General features: G+C 52.3%; 1 pseudogene; it reads right to left on the reverse strand.

Annotated features, from left to right (window-relative positions):
* Positions 1–4,751: 4,751 nt before the first annotated feature.
* On the reverse strand, positions 4,752–5,486 carry LOC101626975 (annotated as a pseudogene).
* Between the last annotated feature and the right edge of the window lies 1 nt (position 5,487).

Genomic DNA, 5,487 nt, shown 5'->3' on the forward strand with positions numbered 1-5,487 from the left:
GTTCAGCTCAGAAGCCCAAGTTCACTGTCCGTCAGACAGACGCTCTGCACGTTCAGTTTTGAAACAACCAGTGCGAGAGGAAAAGGGTCCAGCAGCAGAGTGAACATGGAGCGCCGGGACGGAGCGCAACCGGCACCAGACACGGCTCCGGGTGTGCGGATGGCGCCCGGCCTCGGCCTCGGCCAGGATGCACACACTGGGGGAATTCGACTGGCACCCATCCCATAAGGGGGACTGCAGAGACCCAACTTACTGGCACTCCATGGCTGACTAACCCAGCCTGAGCGGCAGGCCTCCTGGACAGTGACTACGCCAGTCAGTCACATTCACCCAGACTCGCGCCTGTGGAGAGACTGCAGAGCAGCGGCACTCGTCTCTGTCCGCCTGCTCCCTACTTCACGGCCCACCTGACTCCGTTACCGCTACTGAATGACACCACGGGCCCTGTGACAGGAACCGCTAAAAGATCTGTGGACCACCACCTGTGGAGAGAGAAACTCCTATAACACTTTGGAAGCAATGTGACAACATCTAGGAAACTTAGGGTCAGCAATTCCACTCCTAAGCATCTACCACAGAGGAACTCTCACTGTGGACAAGGAGGCCCACACACGCAAACTGACGATGGTCCAGCCAGTCCCACGCCAGTCAGTGACCCTCACCGACGCTCCTGTGGAGCCTCTGTGGAGCCGCACCACCTGCCATTCATCTGTCCACGTCTCTGAACTCACTGTCATGTGTCATGTGTGCCGCAAATCGTAACTATGAACAAGAGAGCGAATAAAGCACTTTGTCTAAAAGAGAGAGAGAGCGCTGTCTGCTGTTGGCTTCATGTCCGTCATCTCTCAGCGCCGGGATACTGGTGCCAGCTCTGGTGTGCTGGTGCTGCCCCGGCCACGGCGGCCATCGCAGACAGGCCGGGCGCCGGGGCACAGCCGAGCAGAGGCCCGCGCGGGAGGGAGGGCAGCGAGGGGCAGTTAGGTACGTGATGCACTTACCAAAGGGGTCTGAAAGCATATGCACAGCTTGTGAAAAGTCAGTTTTCTTGGTATTATGACTGCATAAAACTGTTTTGCAGCAACAATTTTAAATTTCTCTGAAGCTTTCGACCAGTGGAGGCAGGATGTGCAGCAGCCCGTTCCCCGGGGTGCGGCTCTGCTGTCTCTGCCCAAGGCGGACCGCTTGGTCCACAGACTCACTGTGCGCAGTGCTTTGGGCTGTTACCAACTCCGTCTCTGTTAGGTAATCATGATTTTTCTCAAGTGCACTTAAGTACTGAGTGGGGAAGAAATAGAAACCCTGAACAAGCCAATCATGAGCAAGGAAATTGCAACAGTGAAAAAGAGCCCAGGACCAGATGGCTTCACAAGCAAACTCTCCCATACCTTCAAAGGTGGGTTCCTACGGCCTTGCTCAAATTCTCCCAAAACTTGAGTGGGAAGGAATATGTGCATATGCCTCATTTCATGAGGCCAACATGATTCTAATACCAAAACAAAACAGACACAAAAATCCAGAGTGAGATACTAGCAAACTGAATCCAACAACGCATTAAAAGGATCATACAAGCTGATCGAGTGGATTCACATCCAGGACACAAGGATTGTTCGGCCCTGAAAATCAATCAACGTAAGTCACTGATCAACAAAACGATAAAAACTATTTGATCATATGCACAGATGCCGAGAAAGCACTGAAAGACCATGTAGTTGATAAGGCATAAACCACCACTTGTGATGAAAAACAGGGAAAATGAGCCTAGCTTAACACCATAAAACCCCAACAAAAGTGAACATAAACAGCTGGCACATTAAAAGATTTCACCCCCACACCTCTGGCCTGCACCCTAGCTCTTGTGTGCACAAATATATCTTTTTTAAAAAAAAAAATCTGCCCAACAAAAGAAACCATAACTAAAATGGAAAGACAGACTGAATATGCGCACACCACACGACAAGGGACTGAGATCAAAGACACACGAGTGTCTGCACCATGGGGGAGACATGAGCGGCTGCCCTCGCCCAGCAGGGAGGGGTGGAGGGAAGATGCTCCAGGAAGGAGTCAGAAGGAGAAAGAGCAACGCCAGACGTGTAACTAGTTTGTGGAGCACAATGTAAACAAAGAGCCACATCAAGACAAGCTTAAAAAATAACCACTCAGGGCCCTCCCTGGGGGCGCAGCGGGTCACAGCACAGCAGTGAGAAGCTAAAGCCGCTTGCGCATGAGTTCGATCCCCGCCTGCCCCCGAGGTGACCACAGGACGCGGCAGAACCCTCCTGTCTGCCCGCTGCTCCCCTCAGCAGTGGACTTCGTTGATCTGCCTGTTCTGCTCCCCACTCTGTGTCTGGTATAAATAAATCCTACAGTGATTATTTTTCTGACCTGACATTTTACTGTATTAAAATTTTATTGTTCATTTTTTGGTATAATAATTGTATTTAGGCTTTCCAGGATGAGTTCTTACCTTTTAAACATGCAGAAGTATGATTAAATGAAACAGTTGGTATTTGTTTTAAAATTTATATACAAAGTGTAATGATAATCATGTATGCAGGTGATGGACCATGGGGGCCCATTTATAATTTCCTTGGCAGGTTTACATAATAAACATGGGGGAAATTAAGTTATTGTATAGGAGTAGGTGGCAAAAAGCTCTCCTGTCATGATTGGAGACAAAAAATGCAAATGGCTGAATTCTAGAAAGCTTCATAATTTCCAAACTCAATATAGTATTCCCAAGACAAATTAAAAAGCAGACACTTTTGAAGGTCTTAAAAATACCTTCTGCAGTGATCATCTGCAGGTTTAAAAATGTGTTCTCATTACTCATAAAGCCTCCAATAATTCTCTGACCAGTGCCTTTTCCAGACACCCTTCTAGGAGGCCGCTGTTCGTATACGCCACAAACACTGAGTCAGTCCTGTTTAAGTGTCCTGAAGACACGAGCACGGCCCTGTGGAACCAGGAATCTAGATGGCATCAGGTAACTGCGGCAACGTGTGCGAAGACTCTAAGTGCATGAGTGTCCATAAACTGTTTTTCAAAGATTTTATTTATTTCTGCATACAGAAATGGGACCAGGCCAGAGGTGCAGGGGCAGCGAGAAGATTCACCAGAGACAGAGTGGGGAGCAGAAAAGTCAGGATGACAAAGTCCACTGCTGAGGGGAGCAGCGGGCAAGACAGCAAAGGTCTGCTGCGCATGTGGGTACCTCCCGGAAGGGGATCAACATGCACCGAAGTGGCCACGGCTCGGCTTAGCTTGGCAGTGCAGCGCTCCAATCCGCTGCGCCACCAGGGAGGGTCGTGTCTATTAACTTTTAAAGAGGAGTTTCAAGCTCGGGGTCTTCATGAGACAAATTACACTGATGATGGATATGATTTATTGCGCAAGCGCTACTGCTGGCCTACTCAATTCTGTATGTCCAGAGTGCTGCCTAAAACATGCTAAGGGACTGAGTAAAGAAATGGAATCAGCACAGAGGAGCTAATGTTTGGACAAGAGGTGAAGAACACTCCACATTTCAAAGCTTAAAAACTTTTCTGTGATAAGTAAGTCCAAGATCGGCCCTCCCTGGTGGCGCAACGGGTTAGGACACAGCACTGCAAGCTGGCCACAGCCGCTTCAGTGCCAGTTCGATCCCCGCCCTGGAGGTGACCCCCAGGGCACACAGACCCCACCTGTCTCCCTGCTGCTCCCCTCAGTAGTATACTTCGTCAGTCGGCCTGTTCTGCTCCCGTCTGTCCTCTGTCTCTGGTGAAGCCTCTCACCGCCCTTGCACCTCTGGCCTATACCCCAGTCCTGTAAGCATAAATCTTAAAAAATAAATAAATACAAGAACTCCTGTCTCCCCCACCTGGCCACTTACTTTATCAAAAAGGAGCCCTTCAGGGCCTCCCTAATGGCACAACGGGTTAAAGCGAAGCACTATGAAGCTATCGCAGCCACTTCAGCTTGAGTTCAATCCCCGCCCCGGAGGTGACCCACATGGGGCGGCAGACCCCCTCCTGTCTCTCCGCTCCCCTCAGCAGTGTATTTCATTGATCTGCCTGTTGTGCTCCCCACCCTGTCTCTGGTGATTCCCCCCCCCCACACACCCCTGCACCTCTGGCCTATACCCCAGTTCTATATGCATAAAAAAATCTTAAAAAAAAAAAAAAAAAAGCAGCAACAGCCCTTTAGAAACAGGCCTGCAAACCGGCCGAGCACAGCCCTGGGCTGGGGATGCCTGGCTGCCGCAGGCAGCTCCTGGCTCAGCGCTCCACCTGGGGCTCAGCTAGCGTTCCTCTGGCACAAGTTCCCTTACACTCCAGCGTTTCGTGGCGGTGCATATGTGGCCACTCTGGTCAGGATAGGCCACAGGGGCACCCAATTATAATTCTCTTGGTAATCTCAGCCAACTGAAAGAACGCAGACACCACCTACGGGGAGAGAAAGCTGAATCCTGAGGTCACACTTGCCCATGATGGGCCTGCCTGTATGTCCTGTCTACAGTCTTTTTAAGTAGCTGCACACACGGCAGGACCCCAGGGTTTCTGCTGCTGGCGTGAACAGCTGCCCAGGTGACGCGGGGTGTCTCCATCTGTGCTTGTGCCAGTGCTTGTTATAGGTATTTGTGTGCCTGCACCCCTGTAATATACACCTGGAAGGGCATTTAAATACCACAAGTGGTTCTCTCGAGGCCATATGGAAAAAAAAAAAAACGGAGAAAGAAGCAGACACAGACCACAGTTCATGCTTCTAAGCAAATGTATTCGGTTCCTCTCCACCACCCAAGGTCTCTAAGCGCTGTCACTCGTTCCCAAATGCACAGGCTGGGACAGCTTGGGCCCACTCGTCCCCACGTGGGCCTCCTTGTAACGCGTCTGGTCTGGATGGAACCTTCTCCCTGGCCCACAGATGAGCCAAGCGGGGAGTAGGCGGAGAAGAGCTAACGTCTACAGTCGGTCTCTTCAGCGGCGCCAGCTCACGGGCCCCAGGGCCGCGGCTGGGGGCAAGGCCTGGGGGCACGGCCAGGGGACAAGAGCTGGCTAGAAGGGCCGCGGGCCACACGCCTACGATGTCATGCCGAGCAGGAAGCCTCCGAAAAACCCCACGGTCACCAGGAAGTTCTTCTTCACGAATAGGGCCACCTCCTCCGCTCTGCTCCTGACCTCTGCGGGGAGCTGGTTGCTCTTGCGGATCTTCAGCTGCTCCTTGGCCTTCTTCATGTCCTTCTCCACGCGCTGCCAGTCCACCTTGATGTACCCGGTGTGGTTGGCGAGCTGCAGCAGGAAGAAGCCCCCGCCCACGGCCGTGGCGGCCAGCTTGCCCACCTTCTGGAAGATGAAGCCGGTGCACCAGCCGGTGACGCCGCCGACCAGCAGCTGCGTGGCCACGTTGTACTTCTCGGCCGCGAAGCCCGCATCCTGCACGAACAGCCGGCGCCACCACGCCCGCTTGCGGGCCAGCTCCGCCAGCTCCAGCGCCTCGGCGTTGGCCGGCGCC

The sequence above is a fragment of the Condylura cristata genome, unplaced genomic scaffold (assembly GCF_000260355.1).
Source record: "Condylura cristata isolate star-nosed mole 26May11 unplaced genomic scaffold, ConCri1.0 scaffold00029, whole genome shotgun sequence".
In the NCBI taxonomy this organism is placed as follows: domain Eukaryota; kingdom Metazoa; phylum Chordata; class Mammalia; order Eulipotyphla; family Talpidae; genus Condylura; species Condylura cristata.